Source organism: Odocoileus virginianus, chromosome 11 (genome assembly GCF_023699985.2).
Source record: "Odocoileus virginianus isolate 20LAN1187 ecotype Illinois chromosome 11, Ovbor_1.2, whole genome shotgun sequence".
Classification (NCBI taxonomy): domain Eukaryota; kingdom Metazoa; phylum Chordata; class Mammalia; order Artiodactyla; family Cervidae; genus Odocoileus; species Odocoileus virginianus.
The window spans coordinates 5616878-5637647 of record NC_069684.1 but is presented as its reverse complement, the minus strand read 5'-3'; the positions used below and the strand labels follow the sequence as shown (position 1 = coordinate 5637647).

Genomic DNA, 20770 nt, shown 5'->3' with positions numbered 1-20770 from the left:
TAAATGTTAGAAACATTGTCAAATAACTTCACACACACAAGTAAGGCTGGAGGGTTTGTGTGTGTCAACACACATGTATTTCTAAGGAGAATAACAAAACCCGGTGTGAACAGAAATATTTTGTGATATTCTGTCAAATTCAACATATCCTATTTATGTTCCTTGAAACATTTCAGGGCATATATATTTATCCAAACAGAACTTCAGTGAGCAAAATACAGGGAGGCCAGAAAGACATATGTACACACACGCACACACACACACATACACAGTATCAGCACCACCAAGAGGCTGCTGGCAAAGAGGAGATTAAGAAAGAGGATGTAGAACTTGGCTCAATGAGCGAGGGAAAACCATTATGAAGAATGTTGGGATATCTCTCCCAGCTTTACTTCCTAGCTTCGATCTACGTGGAAAGATGTAAACATGGTTCTCAGTCCTCATGGCTGATAAGAATCACCTATAGGAACTTTCTAACCTACCCATGGCTAAGTCAAGATTTTGACCTACTCTCCTTGTAGGAGTTCATTCATAAGCACGTTAATTTTGTACATCTATGCTTCAAACCTCCAGTAGGTTTGATAGGAGTCCTGCATCCCTTTACCAGGGCTGCTGCTGTATGTATACTGAGGAATATTTAACTTACAAAAACAGTTCACTGTACTGAAAGTCAACATGAAATACGATGGTACGGTTGGGTACATAGGCTCTACGGCCAAACTCTTTGGGTTCAAATGTTGTTTCAACTACCTTCAATCATCTCTGTACATCCATCTCCTCTGGCATGAAACAGAGCTACTGATAGCATTACTGCTAAGAACAAATGAGTTAATATATATATAAGAAATTGTTTTTTCCTTTAAGGTATGCATTCATTAATGTCAACTCTTTTAGGCAAATATACCTAGCTCTGGTAGCTCAGACAGTAAAGATTATGCCTGCAATACAGGAGGCCCAGGTTTGATCCATGGGTTAGGAAGATCCCCTGGAGAAGGGAATGGCTACCTACTCTAGTATTCTTGCCTGGGAAATCCCATGGACAGAGGAGTCTGATGGGCTAAAATCCACAGGGCTGCAGAAGAATCAGACAGGACTGAGTAACTAACACACACCTAACTGATTTTCGGACCTGGGCCGGCACGCGTGGCCACGCTCTCGGGTGAAGCCGCGGCCTGTGTGACCACGTGCTGCTTGAACTTGATTTTCTTCCTTTTCCCCTCCATCCTGCTTCTCTGGGACCACCTCCTCCACGAACACACCACAAAGCATCTGCCATAAGTTATGCCTCAGGCTCTGTTTTCCAGGGAACTAAACAAAGATTTAAGGTTTACCAAGATAAACTGGCATGGAGTGTTATTATGCTTTTGAAAAGGAAACATAAATATCCATAATTGGAATCTGAACAATCATCAGAGGTGACCTAGCCAGCAACAGTTTGCCTAGGACTTGAGGATTAAAGTAGGGGCCAATCTAGAGGACAGGGCCCACCCCCACGCTCCTTCCCCAACACCCCCAGTGAAAACGACCAGAGACAAAGCTCAGTTCAAGATCAAGGAGGCCTTTCCCCTGAGGACAGCCCCAGAGGTGACTGGTTTTAGAAAAGTCCAAGACCTTAGCAGAGTGCCCTGTGGACCAACCCTACACTGGAAAACAGTGAGAAGCTCCATAATTTGAAGGCTTACTTAAGTTCCCAGGAATAGGTCATGGGATCCAAGGTCCACCTAGGAGAAAGATAGAACTCCTGGAAAACCAGGAGTCTGTGTAGCTAGATTGCTTGATCCAAGGTCTCACAAAGTGGATTGATTCTTCTCCCAACTCAGTGCAGGGTGAAAGATTTTTGCATGGGTCCTACCTACATTCCTGAATTTGGCTCAGGAATGGAGTGACCTACAGTAAAAAGTGAGACACTTCACTGGGGAGAAACAGGGATTGAGGCTTTTTTTTTTCATTTATTTTTATTAGTTGGAGGCTAATCACTTTACAATATTGTAGTGGGTTTTGCCATACATTGACATGAATCAGCCATGGATTTACATGTGTTCCCCATCCCGATCCCCCCTCCCGCCTCCATCCTCATCCCATCCCTCTGGGTCTTCCCAGTGCACCAGCCCTGAGCACTTGTATCATGCATCCCACCTGGGCTGGTGATCTGTTTCACCCTTGATAGTATACTTGTTTCAATGCTGTTCTCTCAGAACATCCCACCCTCGCCTTCTCCCACAGAGGCATTTAGACAAGATGTATGGGGTGAGATCACAGGACCCTATGAGAAAGTGCTTCTATAACCCAAACATTTGTCTAAGTACACTCATGGTAAAAAACTACACATGTGAGATTCCAGAGAGAGAAATCAGGGAGACGGGCCATGGCGCCCAGAGCTTGTCTAAGGTTACACTCCTCAGCAGAGTGCAAAGAGAAGCAAATCCCAGCCACAGGAGTCAGCTCTCTTTCCACCTCCTCAGCTTGCCCAAGGCGGTTACACTCACTGCATTTTCCTCTGTGTCCTAAGCTAGCTAACCCTAGTTCCCACCCATAAGTAAGGATATGAAGAGCCCAGTATCAAGGCCAAGGATTGCCTCAGCAGCCCAAGTCCTCATTTCCGGTACCACACTCATCACGTCTCTGCTTTTGCTTCCTGGGGCTCCATTTCTGAGCTTCCGTACCTCCACTGGTTTCTGACATTTGGCCTAGAATTTGGAATTTTCTCTCTTTCTCTCTCTTTTTTGGTACCTTTGGGATATTAGTTCTTTTCCATATAACTGCACTTGGCCACCAGCCTACTCTGATCTCCCTGGTCAAGTATAACTGGACTTTCGGCTGATCCACCTGATTTAACAGACTTCCCCTACCTAATGTTAGCAACTGAACTCCAACTGTGGCCCTATTCTCCCCAAAGTCTCTATTAAACACACACATACGCGCATGGGCGTGCGCGTGCACACGCACACACACACTGCAGAATGATAAATGACCCATTTTGCCGGAGTTTTAAAAGAGACAAAAGCCATCCCATTCTGTTTGTGAGTTTCCAAGTTAGATCTACTACCCACATGATGATGTAGAGTCCAGATGAATCACAGAGACAGCTGGCTGCACTCAGGGATCCTGGGCACACGAGTTCTTTGGTGAGAGAAGACCTGAACTACACTACATGACCCTGCTGATGTCAAGCTGATTTATCCCCAGTTCCTTCCACTTCTACTCCGTTACCCAAACCTCAGGAGACAAGAAGCCTCATTTTGCCATTGACAATACAGGGAAGGAGAAGTAGGGGTGGGAAGTGGATGAAATCAGAAAAGGGAAAACAAATCAAAGTCATTTCTGGGTTTCCATTTGTACCTGACCTCACTCCCTGCCTGCATGTAAGCCTACCCACTGTTGTGGGTGGATTCTCACCGTTGAGGCAAAAGTTGTTTCTAGAGCCACCAAATTCACATTACTTAAGCAAGATCAAACTGCTTAAAATTTCAATGTTGTCCGCCAAAAAAATAATAATAGGAAGTTGTATAGCGCCGAATGTGCTGACAGCAGTAATGTTTCGGTAATAATTCATGTGTAGGAGATGATGTTCTGGAAACCAGCCCAGCCGACTAATGTGGATTGGGGATGCTCGCCTACTGATGGCCAAACGATTGATTGACATTTCTGCCCCATCGTGAAATCAGCTCACAAATGAAGTGGAGGTGGTTCCAAAAGGAGGGAAATTGAAGAAGAATGAGGGAATGAAGGGTGCTGAGCAGTCCTGCCCGGAGAAATTTGGGCAGAAAGACCAAAGTAACATTTTCAAGCTCAGCTTCTAATCTAAGCCAACTCCTGTCTTGATGTTCGGCTATAATTTTAAAAGCTAAAAACAAGCTAATCATCTAATAAAGGTGACATTAACTATTCATTCTATCTTCCACTTGGAACCAGATCTCCCTCCCAAATAAATTAGCTGCCTCTTTCCAATCATTCTGACAATAGGATCCATAAAACCAACGAACTTTCCTCTCATACGCACAGACCTCAATGCTTATCTGCGCTCATCGGTAAATGTGCCATCCACTCTTGATGCCCATGAGGGAGCAAGGCTTGAGTCACCCTGCCATTCAGGATGCTTTATGGTCTCTTCTGTCCATGACTCAGAAAAGGAAAATTCTCTGAATTCTGATCTATGCAATGTAATTAGATAAGAAAATAAGCTCCCCTTGACTATGTAATGCATAACTAAGCAAACTGGAAATAGTCTCCTGAATTTAATGCAGAGATTTTGAAGTAGATATCCTCCAGATTTTGTGACTGAGAGTTAGGAACAAGAGAGAACTTACAAAGAGGCTACCACGTGCCAAGCTCTTGAAATACGACTGTTTTATGTGAGGTAAGGATACAAATGGGCAATGAGCAAGTATGAAAAAGGAATGTAAAATATTGTGCTGATAATTATTATGTTGTTTCTACATTGAAATGACACATTAGAAATGTTGGGTCAAATAAAATATAAAAATAAAATTAATTTCACCTGTCTCTCTTGGTTCTTTTCAATATGGCCTAAGTTTAAGTCTCCATTTCTTCTAAGTTCCTTAATCTCTTGGTCTCCTCGTCTTTATCTGGGAAGCATTATGGCAGGATGAGGCAATCAATATTAGGACAAAATGAGGTAATCAATGTTAGGATATTTTGCTCTATCGAGTTTTATTTATTTATATTTTTTTTTAGTTATTCATGAAATGAAAATGAAACTCAGGTAAACCTGAGTTTAAGTCCAGCTCTACCATTTATGAGCTATTTCTTCTTAATTTAGTCCTTAGTCTTCTCATCTATGAAAAGGCTTAATAACAATTAATTTGCAAGATTGCTGTGAAGTTTAAATAAAATGATGTGTGTAAAGCAGTTCCTACAATTCCTGGGATATAGGTAATCATTCAAAAAAATTAGGGTTGTTACTGCTATCGGTCAAAAGAAATGATTGAATAAAAGTGATTTTTAAATCTGTTATTGAATAATATGCCTCTTACCATGGGTGGTCATTCAAAATCAAATTAAGGATACAGAGGGAGATTTTTAACAGTTGCTGGCTATCCTGTTGATGCATTTTCTGCATGGATTCAAAATACTCTCTGGATAATTTTAGACCATTGTGCATAGAGACTTGAGGACAACCCAACTCAGATCAAGTTCCACCTCCTCCCTGATCCTTGTCTGAGCCATACGCCTGTCATAGGGGACCATCCACATCTATTTCTGAGGATAAGAATCTCCCACCCACTGTTTCACTGACCACACTGCCCATGATGTCCAGGGCCTGGGGTCAGTGGGAATCAATGGTGAAGACCTTGCCCTCTGTCCCTTCTACAACATCTTAGCTGGCTGGACCTCCTGCAACTACACTCAAAACACTGGCTGAAGAAAATTACAGAAAGCATTATTTTTTCCCATAAACCTTTCATTAGCTTCCTGTGACTCTTAGAAATAAATCTAAAATCATTGACATTGTCTGCTGGACCAGTAGGATCAGGCCATGCCTGCCTCACCAGCTGTATTTTCACACATCTCTCTCTCCCTCCTTCTCTCTGCTCCATGCAAGCTGGTCCTAATTTCCTCCAAACCCACAAGGGTCTTTCCTGCCTCTGAGTCCCTGATATAATGTTTGCTCTTTCCTCAGACTTTGCCTGCCTAACTCATGTTTATCCTTCAGGTCTGTCTATGTCTCCACTGAAGAAAGATTTCCCTCATCTTTAATTCTAACATTATCTTGATTTTTCCTTCATGCCCTTGTGGTCCTGATCAAAATTTTGCCTTTTCTTTCTCTGTCAGGCTCACAACTTTCCTAAGTGCTGCATCCCCAGCACCTCATACAAATATGGATGCAATCACATTTGTTGAATCAGAGCATAAATTGATGAATAACTAGACATTGACTGTCCAAAGCAGAATTCATGACTCTTCTTGACCTTTCTAATACCCATGTTTTCTAATCTCCATTGCCACTCCAGACCCTCAAGCCTAGAGCTCTTTCTTTTTAATGATTCTTCAGCAGGCCTTACACTTAGCCAGAAGTTGTGATGAATAAATCATTCTATGGCCAGATGCTGTAACCAAGGAAAGAGTTACACAGGGTCATCAATGCACAAGTGTATTGAAAATAATGTTTTATCATTTAGAGCATGCCATGTCAGTTTTCATTTCAATACCAAAGAAAGGCAATGCCAAAGAAGGCTCAAACTACTGCACAATTGCACTCATCTCACACGCTAGCAAAGTAATGCTCAAAATCCTCCAAGCCAGGCTTCAGCAATACATGAACCGTGAACTTCTAGGTTTTCAAGCTGGTTTTAGAAAAGGAAGAACCAGAGATCAACTTGCCAACATCCACTGGATCATCAAAAAAGCAAGAGAGTTCCAGAAAAACATCTAATTCTGCTTTATTGACCATGCCAAAGCCTTTGACTGTGTGGATCACAATAAACTGTGGAAAATTCTGAAAGAGATGGGAATACCAGACCACCCGACCTGCCTCTTGAGAAACCTGTATGCAGTTAGAACTGGACATGGAACAACAGACTGGTCCCAAATAGGAAAAGGAGTACGTCAAGGCTGTATATTGTCACCCTGCTTATTTAACTATATGCACTGTACATCATGAGAAACGCTGGGCTGGAAGAAGCACAAGCTGGAATCAAGATTGCTGGGAGAAACATCAATAACCTCAGATATGCAGATGACACTACCCTTACGGCAGAAAGTGAAGAAGAACTAAAGAGTCTCTTGATGAAAGTGAAAGAGGAGAGTGAAAAAGTTGGCTTAAAGCTCAACATTCAGAAAACTAAGATCATGTCATCTGGTCCCATCACTTCATGGCAAACAGACGGGCAAACAGTGGAAACAGTGTCAGACTTTATTTTGGGGGGCTCCAAAATCACTGAAGATGGTGTCTGCAGCCTTGAAATTAAAAGATGCTTGCTCCTTGGAAGAAAAGCTATGACCAACCTAGACAGCATTTTAAAAAGCAGAGACATTACTTTGCCAACAAAGGTCCATCTAGTCAAGTCTATGGTTTTTCCAGTAGTCATGTATGGATGTAAGAGTTGGACTATAAATAAAGAGGAGTACAGAAGAATTGATGCTTTTCAACCATGGTGTTGGAAAAGACTCTTGAGATTCCCTTGGACTGCAAGGACATTCAACCAGTCCATCCTAAAGGAGATCAGTCCTGAGTGTTCATTGGAAGGGCTGATGTTGAAGCTGAAACTCCAATACTTTGGCCACCTGATGCAAAGAGCTGACTCATTTGAAAAGACCCTGATGTTTGGAAAGATTGAAGGCAGGAGGAGAAGGGGATGACAGAGGATGAGATGGCTTGATGGCATCACTGACTCGATGAAGATGAGCTTGGGTGGACTCCAGGAGTTGGTGATGGACAGGGAGGCCTGGTGTGCTGCAGTCCATGGGGTCGCAAAGAGTCAGACACGACTGAGCGGCTGCACTGACTGACGACACAATATATGAGTACATGTATATTATCTCATTTATCCTTACAACAGTCTTACAGGATAGGAGCATCAATGGTCCCAATTTTGCAGATGAGATTAGGAATGAAGCCATAACATCAGCTAATTGCCAAATGGAGATCTGAAACAAACTTGGTTTAGCTCCAACATTCACACACTTAATCTCCGGAGTTCACTGTCTTTCTCAGCTACAGGCACCAGCTTTGTCCGTTAACTCTCATGTGACCTTAGCTCCTCTCTGCTTCCCCCTTAATCCACCTAAGTTCTTTTCTTAGATTGTTTGTTTAGTCACTAAGTAGTGTCCAACTCTGTGACCCCATGGACTGTAGTCTGCCAGGATCCTCTGCCCATAGGATTTCCAGGCAAGAATATTGAAGTGGGCTGCCATGCCCTCTTCCAAGGGATCTTCCTGACCCAAGAATTTAACTGCATGCATCTCTTGCATTACAGGTGAATTCTTTACCACTGAGACACCTGGGAAGCCCTTCTTCTGGATAGTCAACACTAATACTCAGAAATATATTCTTTTATTTTTCAGGGACTAGATTTTCAACCTAATGATTACCTCTAAAAATTTCTTCTCCTTTTGACTTTATGGCCCTAAAGATTTTGCTTTATTGGACGATCCATCCCGACTACAGGGAGAGAGGTCATGGAACTAAAAATCTTCCACTGCTTGTTAAAAGCTGTGAAAAGTGAGCTTGAAACCAATATCTAAGAGGAAGGAAGTGACTTCCCTGGTGAGCCAGTGGCTAAGACTCCACGCAGGAGGAACACTTTAATGTCAGTTTCCCAAAACAACTCCAATCTCAGGCAGAAGTTAGTTTTTCCTCAACACTATAGATGGATGGGTCTTCTCTCTGGTTCTGACATCTAGCATGCCTTTTACTAGATCTATCATTTCTTTTGGTGGAAAAAAAAAAAAAACAACTAAGGTCATTGTGACTCTTGGACTTAACTAAGGGAGACGAGAAAAGCAGCATTTAGTTAGTCCCTTCTGGGTGTCAGTCATTCTTCTAAGTGTTTCACATGTGTCATCTGATCCAACTGCCTAACAACCCATGACATGATTATCAGTATCCCTTTAACATACAAGACAACACACAGAGACCCAGAGAAGTTAAATAATCTGTCCAAGATCACATTAGCTACTATGCAGTAAACTGAATATGTCATACCTATTTTTTTAAATTCCTAGGTCATGCTTTTTCCTTTATCTGCATGATATCCGCAACCCCAAACTTTTCTGGTTTGTCTGGTAAACCTTCTCTCGTTTGTTTCTGAGTCTCCTGTTCTTCGTTGTTCTTGGGTGGGGTTCCCCCTCAGACAACTCCATCCGCACCCGGGGTGCTATAGTCTCCTTTCCCACCGTCACCAAAAAAGTCGTCTTGTTCTCCTCTTTCCTTTCTTGAGCAATATAAATTCATGTTTAATGTATGCTTGTTTGATTTACATTTGCAAAGCAAATCCCTTGCATTTCACCTGGGAGCTGGTCTTGTGCAAATGAGCGTGCATGTGTGCCCATTCGCTTCAGTTCAGTTCAGTTCAGTCGCTCAGTCATGTCCAACTATTTGTGACCCCATGAATCATAGCACGCCAGGCCTCCCTGTCTATCACCAATTCCTGGAGTTTCCTCAAACTCATGCCCATCGAGTCGGTGATGCCATCCAGCCATCTCAACCTCTGTTGTCCCCTTCTCTACCTGCCCCCAGTCCCTCCCAGCATCAGGGTCTTTTCCAATGAGTCAACTCTTAGCATGAGGTGGCCAAAGTACTGGAGTTTCAACTTCAGCATCAGTCCTTCCAATGAGCACCCAGGACTTATCTCCTTTAGGATGGACTGGTTGGATCTCCTTGCAGTCTGACGGACTCTCAAGAGTCTTCTTCAACACCAAAAAGCATCAATTTTTTGGTGCTCAGTTTTCTTCACAGTCCAACTCTCACATCCATACATGACCACTGGAAAAACCATAGCCTTGACCAGACGGACCTTTGTTGGCAAAGTAATGTCTCTGCTTTTTTAATATGCTATCTAGGTTGGTCATAACTTTCCTTCCAAGGAGTAAGCGTCTTTTAATTTCATGGCTGCAGTCACCATCTGCAGTGATTTGGGGGCCCAAAAAAATAAAGTCTGACACTGTTTCCACTGTCTCTCTGTCTATTTCCCATGAAGTGATGGGACCAGATGACATGATCTTAGTTTTCTGAATGTTAAGCTTTAAGCTTCACTTTCTGCCATAAGGGCGGTGTTATCTGTATATCTGAGTTTATTGATATTTCTCCTGGCAATCCTGATTCCAGCTTGTGCTTCATCCAGCCCAGTGTTTCTCCTGGTGTACTCTGCATATAAGTTAAATAAGCAGGGTGACAATATACAGCCTTGATATACTCCTTTTCCTATTTGGAACCAGTCTGTTGTTCTATGTCCAGTTCTAACTGTTGCTTCCTGACCTGCATACAGGTTTCTCAAGAGGAAGGTCGGGTGGCCTGGTATTCCCATCTCTTTCAGAATTTTCCACAGTTTATTGTGATCCACACAGTCAAAGGCTTTGGCATAGTCAATAAAGCAGAAATAGATGTTTTTCTGGAACCCTGGAACTCAGTCTCTTCAGTGCTGTCCAACTCTTTGCGACCCCATAAACCAATACCCACCAGGTTCCTCTGTCCTTGGGATTTTCCAGACAAGAATGCTGAAGTGGGTTGCCATTTCCTCCTCCAGGGGATCTTTCTGACCCAGGGATCGAGCCCGGGTCTCCTGCATCTCCTGCACTGCAGGCCGATTCTTTTCTGCTGAACAAATGCATGTACCATGCCACATGTTATCAGGTTAACAGAAAGTAGGACCCTAAGGGAATGGGAGAGAAGACAGAGCAGTTTTGATAGGATAAGTGGAAATCTTGTAACAGGCAGCTAATGGATGAGAGCGCAACTTGGCTACTGGAGGCAGAGGCGGACTGGAAACAGGGAAAGGGCTCAGGGCGCCCTAATGCGCTGAAGAAGAGAAGGGAGCCAAGTGAGGCGGCGAGCACACTGTTTGAGAAAATGAAGAGTGAGCAAGTTTCCATTCAGTCTGGCCCAGAATATGCCATCACCATTGTGTGCATGTGTGTGTGTGTGTTAGCTGCTCAGCCGTGTCTGACTCTACGACCCCATGGACTGTAGTCTGCCAGGATCCTGTGTCCATGGGATTTTCCAGGCAAGAATACTGGAGTGGGTAGCCATTGCCTCCTCCAAGCATTACCTTTGACTTATCTCTAAAAGTAAAAGAGACATAGAGGAAGATCATTACAATGTGATCCTTATAGAAGATAGTATTGGTCACAGAAGCCCTGGCTCAATCAGTAAATCTTGTTGGGTTGCATACAAGAGGATACCTATGAAATATCATGGATTTAGCACAGCAGACGCAATTACCTGGATTTCTCACACAATTTAAGCGTGGCATCTGTGTTGGTTAGGTTCACACAAAAGATGGGTCTGTTCATATCAGTGAGGGTCCTACGGAAGATCTACCTTGTCGAATCTGCATTCTCCAGGCTAGATTTAAGATTCTTCTCTTGGGAGTCATCAGCCATCTCTCTCTTGGGTGAAAATCTTTGAGCTTTAATTTACAAACAAGACCATCAGATTTACTTGTAAGTGCCATGATTTGAGTTTCAGGGTAAGTGCAATGTCTGAATGACAAGTGTGAGAGAGAGGTTTTTAGAGATACAGTTTTACAGACATAGAAAGCACTGATGGCTTACATGTGTATGTGTTGCCTAGGAATGAATGCCTGGCCACTCTTCATAAGAGACATAACTATATCCAGTTTACAGTCCCTCTTTCTGGGACTGCCTGATGTAAAGACCTGCTCTGGGCTAAGTCACAAATGTTAATAGTCATACGACCCCCATAAAGTAGATACAACTTTTATTCACTCAGATGTTTTGCCTGTAGGTATAAGTGTCCTAGTTGTTGTGCGTTGGCTAGATATCAGCTCACAGCTCCCTCCTCTGTAGAACTGCCTTTGGTTAAGCCATAACTACCATATCCCACCACCTCCAGAGCCTTGCTCAGGAGGATCATGGTTTATATGCAATTTGTGCTTCAAAGCTTCCCTGATGATGAGAACCAAAGCCAGTGTCCAGAAAATATGTTCTCCTTAACCTTTCCCTCTGCCCCATCCTGTTCTCACTCTCCTTCCCCCAAGAGCCCTCCCCCACAATTGAGATGTGTATGTACAATGGCCCCCCTGGCGGCTCAGATAGTAAAAGAATCTGCCTGCAATGTGGGAGACCCGGGTTTGATCCCTGGGTCTGGAAGATCCACTGGAGAAGGAAATGGCAATCCTCTTCAGTATTCTTGCCTGGGAAATCCCATGGACAGAGGACCCTGGCCGGATACAATCCATGGGGTTGCAGAGTCCAACACACCTGAGTGACCGAGCACACACAAAGAAACATATACAATGCAATATCATTTGGCCATGTGGAAGAAGGATGCCCTGCCATTTGCAACAACATGGGTGAGCCTTGGAGACATTATGCTAAGTGAAATAAGCCAGACAGAGAAAGACAAATACTGTATGTTCTCACACTCAGAATCCCAGAAAGTTGAACTTATGGAAGCATGAAATAGAACTGTGGTTACCAAGACCCAGAGGAGTAGGGAAAAAGGGAAACATTGGTCACAGAGTACAAACTTCCAGTTAGAAGATGAATCAATTCTAGGGATCTAGTGCATAGCACAGTGATTATAGATAACAATATTGTACTGTACCCTTAAAAGTTGCTAGGAGAGGAGATCTTACATGTTCTCACTGCAAGAAAGAGATGATAATTACCTGATGTGATGAAGGTGTTAGCTAACATCACCGTGGTAATTATATTGCAATATATAAGCGTATCTAATCAACACTTTGTACACCTTGAACTTACACATGTTATATGTCAATTATATCTCAACAAAGCTGGGAAAAAATTGTTTGAACAAGGATCCCCATTTTAGGCTCTGCCAGATAATTTTTTCCCAGCTTTGTTGAGATCTAGGGCTTCCCAGGTGGCACTAATGGTAAAAAGAACCCTCCTGCCAAAGTAAGAGATGTAAGTGATGCAGGTTCAGTCCCTCCGTTGGAAAGGTCTTGTGGAGAAGGGCATGGCAACCCACTTCAGTATTCTTTCCTGGAGAATCCCAAGGACCGAGGAGCCTGGCAGGCTGTGGTCCATAGGGTCACAAAAATTCAGACAGGACTGAAGTGACTTAGCACTCACGCACTAGGGAGCACTCCCAGTGGCATGGGTTTCCTGCCTCTGGGTGGACCAAGCTCTTCTGGGGCTGTTGCTTAGGCCACACTCAGTTTCTCCCCAGCCCCATGCAGGCCTCCCTGTCCCACCCAGTCACCGCGCCACGAGTGGAGGGATGTGACCTGTGCTCCATCCTGGCCGGCAAAACCCACTGAGGACTCAGGAGGAGGCTGGCTGTCCTCATTTCCCCAGCTCTGTGAAGAGCCCGCTCTTGCATTCAGCTTCAGATTTAGGAAAGGAGGCTTTGACCGACTCAGCCCCAGCTTCTCCTGTTCCTGGAGTCAGGAAGAGTCCGCAGGGAGAAGCAGAGGTCTCAAGTCCGTGCGGGACTGAGGCCAAGCTCCCTGAATCACTGGTAGCCAACACTAAACTGTCCTGACCCCTCTCTTAACAAGTCCCTCCTCGAGGGCAGCAGGGACAAGGAGAGGGAGCTGCTCCCTCTCCATGAACAGGTGTTCCCCTGGCCATCCTCCTACGAGCAAGGTGATCAGCTACAGGCTCAGGCGGAGAGCTGGGAAAGAAGATGCTGACCAACCCCCAACGTACATTTATTGAGTTTTGAGGTGGTTGGGAAGTAACACTCCTTACTCTCCCTCTGTATAGAAGAAAAGGTAAACGATGAAGAACAGAACATCACCTTCCTCTTTGCCAAGTGGCAAGAAAACAAGACCTTCCCAAAAGGTCTGCTAACACTTCATCCCTGAACTTCATGACTTACTGACCCTGTAAGAGGCCACGCCGGACAACCTCTGCCTCCCATGAGGTTTCCTGCTCAGGAGAGAGGAGACTGGAATGCATCAGGCAGGCCAGGCCGGAGGGCAAACAAGAGGCGGGGCTCAGCTTCTGCCACTGAGATTCTCTAATGAAAGACGTCGCTGTTCCCCGCCCTGGAGAGGAGAGAGGGCGGGGTAGAGAAGTGTTACCCCGCTATTGGGGCTTTCTTTTCAATCATTACTAAATGCCCCAACAAGCTGGGAGGCTTTGGAAAATGCAGAGGGATTTGCAGGCACTCAGCAAGCAGGAGTGAGAGCTAAACAATCCCTAATGCGCCGGACAGTGCCTTTCACCGAGAACGGTCCTGCCCAAAATACCATCCGCACCCCCATGGGAAACAGAAGTTCTTCTAGGAGGAAACAGGAGGCAAGGAGCTGGAAGGCCTCTTCCACCCTCAAGCACACACACTATTTATCACTTATAGATTGCAAAGCACAAGACACTCAGCAAAGTAAATCAAGGAGGGGCAACACCAGTTTCCCAAGCTTGGAAAACCCAGGAGACACAGACCCCTGGAGAGCAAGGCATCCTTCGGAGCGCTTCACTGAGCGCCCCACTCCAGGAGGGCAGAAGTCGGGGCGGTGGCCTTTCCCGGGAGAAAACACGAGCAGAGGCAGCAACGCAGTCTGCAGCCGGTCATTTCTGCAGAAAGTCGCAGTCGGCTACCCAGGAGTTCCCACCTCCCTTTCTTCTTTCCCTTTTCTCTTTCCCTTTTCTTAAGGACTGTGATCCTTCTCTGCGAGGCTAGTTACTTGCCTATCAGGGTTCCCAGGACTGTCTCTGTCAGCCCCTGCCTGTTTAAGGACCAAAGGTTTTCGAGGGAGAATTTTTTACAAATGCCAGTTCACACACGCACCCCCTTGCTCCTTTCCTGCTTTCAAAAAAGGCCAGTGTTGCCTCGGCTTTGGCCTTTAAGCAAGTATTCCCAAAACTGGCTCAGTCATCTAATTCTGCACACATTACTGGGTCTGGCCATATTAACAGGGTTATAAACATGCCTGAAGTTTAGAATTGATGATCAACAAAGTGCTTGAGCAGGCATGCTTATTATTGAAGCCCGAGAGGGCCACAGTGACTCGCAGAGAGGGTCCACACACATTATTTTCGCCTTCATTTCCTAATCTGATCTACTTTTATTTCACGTCACATGAAAAATAGATGGGAAGCTACTTGCTAGGTTTGATGAGTTTTCGCTGTAAGTCTTCTCCCCCACCTGCTGTTCCAGTGAACACGACACCAGAATTCTCAGAACCACTTAGCCCAGGCCAGGCCAGCCACAGAGACAAAACCCACATCTGAGGACCAGAAGAACAGGGGCCCCAGATCTTCATGGAAATAAGAACCAGGCACTCAGGAAGTCAGCCAGCAGGCCCAGGAAAGTGCCATAGATTCAGCCTTTCCCAGCATCTCAGGGGTTGAGTGAGTTATGGGCAAATGAAAATTTGTAGATAAAAAGAATCCCGGAAACCAATTGGTTTCATATTTATTTACATGACTGGCTTGGAGAGCCTTTCAGAAATGGTCCTCTGTGTCTGACCCTTTTGTTCTTAGCAACACACATTTCGTAATATCAGGCACTTCATCTTATCCTGGAAATTTTAGCCAAACATTTTAAGATGATTTGCTACAATTGTACACATATTTCATAAAAAGGCCTAATAGTAATCAGAGTGATGGCTAACTACCACTGACCACTTAGGATGTGTCTGGCAGTATTCTGAGCACTTTAGAGAGGCTGATTTATTTATTCTTCACAGGATTGTGTCCATTACCCAGATGAGGGAATGGAGGCAACATTGCAGATCAGAGATGTCCTGGCAAGCAGCACAGCAGGGATTCAAAGGCAGGCAGACTGACTGTGGAGCCCAAACACTTAGCCAGGACACTATGCTACTTCTCACATTTACGTTCATCAAGACTCTCTTGTGAAATTAACATATACACACGACTATATATAAAATAGATCATCAAGAGCTTCCCTGGTGGCTCAGTGGTAAAGAATCTGCCTGCCAATGCAGGAGATGAGTGTGATCCCTGAGTTGGGAAGATTCCCTGGAGAAGGAAATGACAACCCACTCCAGTATTCTTGCTGGGAAATCCCATGGATAGAGGAGCCTGGTGGTCTACAGTCCATGGGGTACAAGAGAGCCAGACACGACTTAGCAACTAAACAGCAATAACACAATCAACACGGACGTACTTACAACACGGGAAACTCTGTTCAATACTTTCTAATAACCTATAAGAGGAAGGAGTCCGCAAAAGAATAAATATATGTATAATTCAATCACTTTGCTGAACACCTGAAACCAACATAGCATTGTAAATCAGTTATGTGCTGTGTTATTCTCAGCCGTGTCTGACTCTTTGCGACCCCATGGACTGTAGGGGTCTCTGTCCCTGGGGTTCTCCAGGCAAGAACACTGGAGTGGGCTGCCATGCTCTCCTCTAAGGGTTCTTCCCAACCCAGGGAGTGAACCCAGGTCTCCCGCATTGTAGGTGAATTCTTACCATCTGAGCCACCAGAAAGCCCAAGAATGCTGGAGAGGGCAGCCTATCCCTTCTCCAAAAGCAACTATAACCCATAAAATAGAAACTAAATTTTAAAAAATTCAAAGAGGAAAAAAAGATTCTGTTATGAACAAGCTGAGTATATGGATAATGTCAACATTCAGTTCAGTTCAGTTGCTCAGTCATGTCCAACTCTTTGCAACCCCATGGACTGCAGCATGCCAGGCTTCCCTGTCCATCACCAACTCCCAGAGCCTACTCAAACTCATGTCCATCAAGTCGGCAATGCCTTCCAACCAACTCATCTTCTGTCATCCTCTTCTCCTCCTTCCTTTAATCTTTCCCTTCAATCTCTCCCAAATAACGTTAGAGCCTTCTATAAGAAACTAGTCCAATTGTCTATCTCAAATGCCTGTATAAATGGGCAAGTAACATCTAGCAAGGATAGTATGGCCTGTGAACTGGGGAACATGAAAGAGGCCTAAATTTATTTTTAAAAAACACTCCTTTATTTATTTATTGTCCATGCTGCACAACTTGTGGGATCTTAGTTCCCCAACCAGTGATCGAACCCATGCCCCCTGCACTGAATAATGCAGTTTTAAGCACTGGACCACCAGGAAAGTCCTGATTTTTTTAAAAACTCTGCTTAAAAATAAATAAATAAATAAAATGCCCTTAGGCTCAGTTCTGCCAACTGGCTGCCAATTTGAGAGTCATGGCTCTAATCTAAAATTTCGCAGACAGTGAAAGGCCAGAGAGGGACAGTGGTCTGCACAAGGTCACACATAAATAGTGACAGAAGCCAGGCTAGAATCCAAGACTCATGGACCTTCTGCCTGTATAAAAATACTCTCCACCCACTACTTCCCCAAGCCTTTTCCTCCCTCACTGGTTCCCATCTCACTGATGCACATGCAAGGAGGCTTTTATTCTATTTGCAAAGTAAATAGAGCTGAGATGCAGATTACTCTCAAGCTTCGAAGCTTTTATCCAATATAAACAGATCAGGGTAACTTGTTCCCTCTTACTCCTGTGTCTTTCACACACACAGGCTCTGTGCCACCCTCGGTATCATTAACAGAAGGTAAATAGGACTCAGGCACCCCAGCCAAACTGGGGAACACTGTTTACCTCCAGTCCTACCAGGGAGATGAATTTAGAATTTCTGCCTTCCTTCTGTTTCCCCACTGACTCTGATGGGAATAAAGACCGGATGGTTCTACATGAGGTACGTCACAGAAGAAAGACCTATGGACTTGGAATTGGGAGATCTGGGTTCTCTCATAGACCCCTGAATCTCAGTTTACTTATTTGCAGTGATGTAAGGATTAAATAGGCTAATAGAAAATAAAGGTCTGAAATCTGGTAATTAGCAAAGTCCCTACTCTCTGCTCCTCAGATTCCCCAAAATAACCAAAGAGAATGCACACACTCTCTCTTATATACATACACCTATGAAAAACAATACACATGGTTGGGAAGTTACACCTTGATAACTGTAGAGGTGCCATTATGCAAAAGACTCTTTTTCAGAACTAACTCATTCCTCAGAATGATATCAGGGGCTCTAGCAAATTCAGGATGGCTTTGACAGTAGCAACTCTTCATTCTCTAAGTGTGAGTTGATCTGATCTTTGGTTATAACCAGATGTCTTTCTTAGCGCTGCAGAATACAGCTGGAACGCAAGCCTGGGACATGAGGTTTGGGTGTGGGGAGGCAGGGTGGCATAGAGAACAGGGCTCAGGATTCCATGCCAGAAGACCTGATTGCGCTGTGCTCAGGCACCTCCCAGGCCTGTAGCCTTAGGCAAGTCCATAACACCACTCAGCCTCAGTGTCTTCACCTATAAAACAATTCCTTCACAGGATTTTTATGAGAACCAAAAGATAATGGTATATGTAAAAGTGTTCCTCAGGCCATAAAATCCAAATGTAAATTTTAAAGTAGTTTCTTTTTTAATATAAAAGATGTGGAGTGATTAGTAAATTAAATCTGAAGGCAGTTCTTATAATGGAGCTTAAAAGTCATTATACTGGGAGCGAGAATAATTACGTCATTGTAAAGCTCCTGATAAGACAAACTTAAATGGCCAAACGCATATCTACACAGTTCATCCATTTAGTCTGCAAGTTGACAAGTGTCCTTGGAGCACCTAGAAGTGCCGAGAGCTGGTAGACTCAGGGGACACCGAGTCAAACGCACACAGCCCCTTTCTGTCTGAAAGCTCGCAAAGCGATGTGACTAGACGCCTAACATTTGCTTTCCATTTATCTGCTTACCTTAGAGTTAGATCCGCTATGAACAAACTCCAAATGCAGAGCAACCCTAGCGGCTTCTTGAGGTTCCTGAGTACCTACAGAGCGCCCTGAAAAACCAGAGGCACTCTCGCCGCGTGAGCCAGGAGAGAGGGTGGACCAGCGTGCGGGCGAGTGAGGACCACAGAGATGGCGGAGTAAAGATCACCAGCGAAAGCTTCAGCAAGGAAGTGAGAACGGAAACACGTTGGGAGTGCCACCCACAGCTCGGAGGACCGCCCTTACCAAACGCCCCTCACTTCCTGCCCTCCGCCTGGTCTCTGGTGACATAATCTACAAAATAAAGGGACTAAAATAACGGTCAACATCCACTTCAGCTCTGAGATTCCGTGATTCCTTGCCACGTACAGTTAACCCGAAGGAGTTAATTCATCTCAAAATATCTGAAACCTGAGTCAGCACGGGTGAGACAGAATATAAGGAGAATCACCACCACCACCAGCACCCCCGCCCCACGCTTCCCAAGAAGACAAGGCTGCCCATCATTTGCCTTTAATCTGTTTTCTTAATTTTCTTCCTAAGGAAAGTCACAGCTCCAATCAGTCCTCTAATCAATGGCTGCACTGCTCTTGCACAAATGAGCTAGATTTATTAAAGGAGTCCTCTCCTCGATGGAAATGGGCTCCCTGCTGGGGCTGCAAATACAGGCTAAGATTGACTGCTCCCAGAATAGGTGAAGATGTAAAGAAAATGAGCGCAGGCAAGTGACGGGAAGAGAGGTTCCAAGGCCTCTGTATGGCCACCGTAACCAGGAATGGGTGGTCACCAGGGGCCCCCTGGACATTTACATCTCATTTAGGCTGATCCTGGGCAGTAACTAGTAGTGCCTCACAAGTAAGCCTCCTCTGTCAGTCCTCTCCACGCCTTAGGAAAGGGAGCTCGCCCAAACACAGACTGAAGGGGAGACTCTTCCAGGGAGAGGACCTCACAGAGACCAGGAGGTTATAGGCTGCCATAGCTGGCAAGCCCCCCGGAGGGTGATGTACAGCCAACTGAGAGTGTGCTCTGTGAAAGGACCCCAATATTTATGAATCACGGACGACTGGAAGCAGAGGAAATTCATATTCCAAAGCTATAGGAAACTGTTCGTGTTAGACAAACATTAGATATTTACATATTACATCTGGGGGCTGAGATCTCCTTGATGGTAGGAAGTGGACACTAAACTCTTGCTTACGTAGAGAGGAAGCCGGTGGAGATGCTTGGAATGAGGAAAACTTCATGTGTTCTGCAAATCATGTCAAGTTCTGCCTTCACTGCGGGCAGATTCATATTTCTGGAAATTACCATTATGTTTCCTGGAGCGTTGTGGAGAGGATGGGGAAATCAATTTCTTGTTTATTTTCCCTTGAAGCCTCTGAGGAGCCTGAGGGGATGGGATCTCAGTGTAGAATGTGGACAACGGCACTTGTGTGGTGGGCCGGCACCTGGCTCTGGCGACGTGATGAAAGACAGAGACACACAGAGAAAGAGAGAGACAGACAGAGAGAGAGAGAGGAGGGACACACAGACAGAAGAGGCGGGGAGAATGAGAGTCCTGTGCTGTAAGCAAGGGAAGCCAGGCTGCTTAGCAGCTCTGTTTTAAGCATTTCTACTCTCAGTTATAATTTCCTTCTGTTACCCTCAAACCTCACTTTTGTTCAGTGGGTCAGCCTGAGAGAGAGCAGTCTGGAAAAGCAAAACAAGTGCAAGATGGTAAGGAGCATCAGCGTAGCGAGATGCAGCACAAAACCGGCGCGGAAATGCTGAGGGGCGCGCAGGAGGCGCTGTGGACCACGCAGCCATTACGCGGATAATCCCCCTTCAGAGCTGCGGGCAGGGATGCCTGGCCGAAGGCTTGCTGTTCTGTAGCTGGGTGGAGAAGGAGGCTGGTGCTGACTGTGAATGAGGGGAGGCTGGGTAACCTCTGAAGGCTGGAGAACTCAGGGCCATCTGGATTCCAGGATCAACAGTCCGGAGGTGTCACGAAGTGACTTGCCCAGGGTCACAGAGCTAGTCAGCGACAGAGACAACTCAGGTAGAGACGGCGTGCTTCTTAGTCTTGAGTTTTGTCTTTTTTTAAATAACCCTGGACTCACCACACCTCTCCTCACATTTCAAAGTCCAGTCAAGCTTTAAGTCACCGGTGCTCACCACTCAGAGAGGGAGGAGGAGGGGGAAGGTGGGGAGGGGAGGGAGGCGAGGGGACTCAGCCAGTGCTTAGGGGAAGCAGACGTCCCAGAGTTTTCAGATTGCTCATATTTTCCTTGACCTGGTCCTGCTTTCTGGAGACTTGTAGACTTAGAACTTGAGGATCAGTCAGTCCACTTGTTTTTATGGATGGACCAAACTGCCCAGACAGTGGTGGTGACTGGCCTAAAATTACTAGCAGCTACGAGTCCAGGCATGCTTGGAA

At 45.0% G+C, this 20770-nt stretch overlaps 1 long non-coding RNA gene across 2 annotated transcripts in view; it reads right to left on the bottom strand.

Annotated features, from left to right (window-relative positions):
- Positions 1-18517, bottom strand: part of LOC139037425 (uncharacterized) — a 33355-nt gene extending 14838 nt beyond the window's left edge. For both annotated transcript variants that reach the window (XR_011490215.1, XR_011490216.1), the window contains exon 1: positions 18340-18517. This is a non-coding gene — a long non-coding RNA (uncharacterized lncRNA). The remainder of the gene's footprint in view (positions 1-18339) is intronic.
- Positions 18518-20770: the final 2253 nt, after the last annotated feature.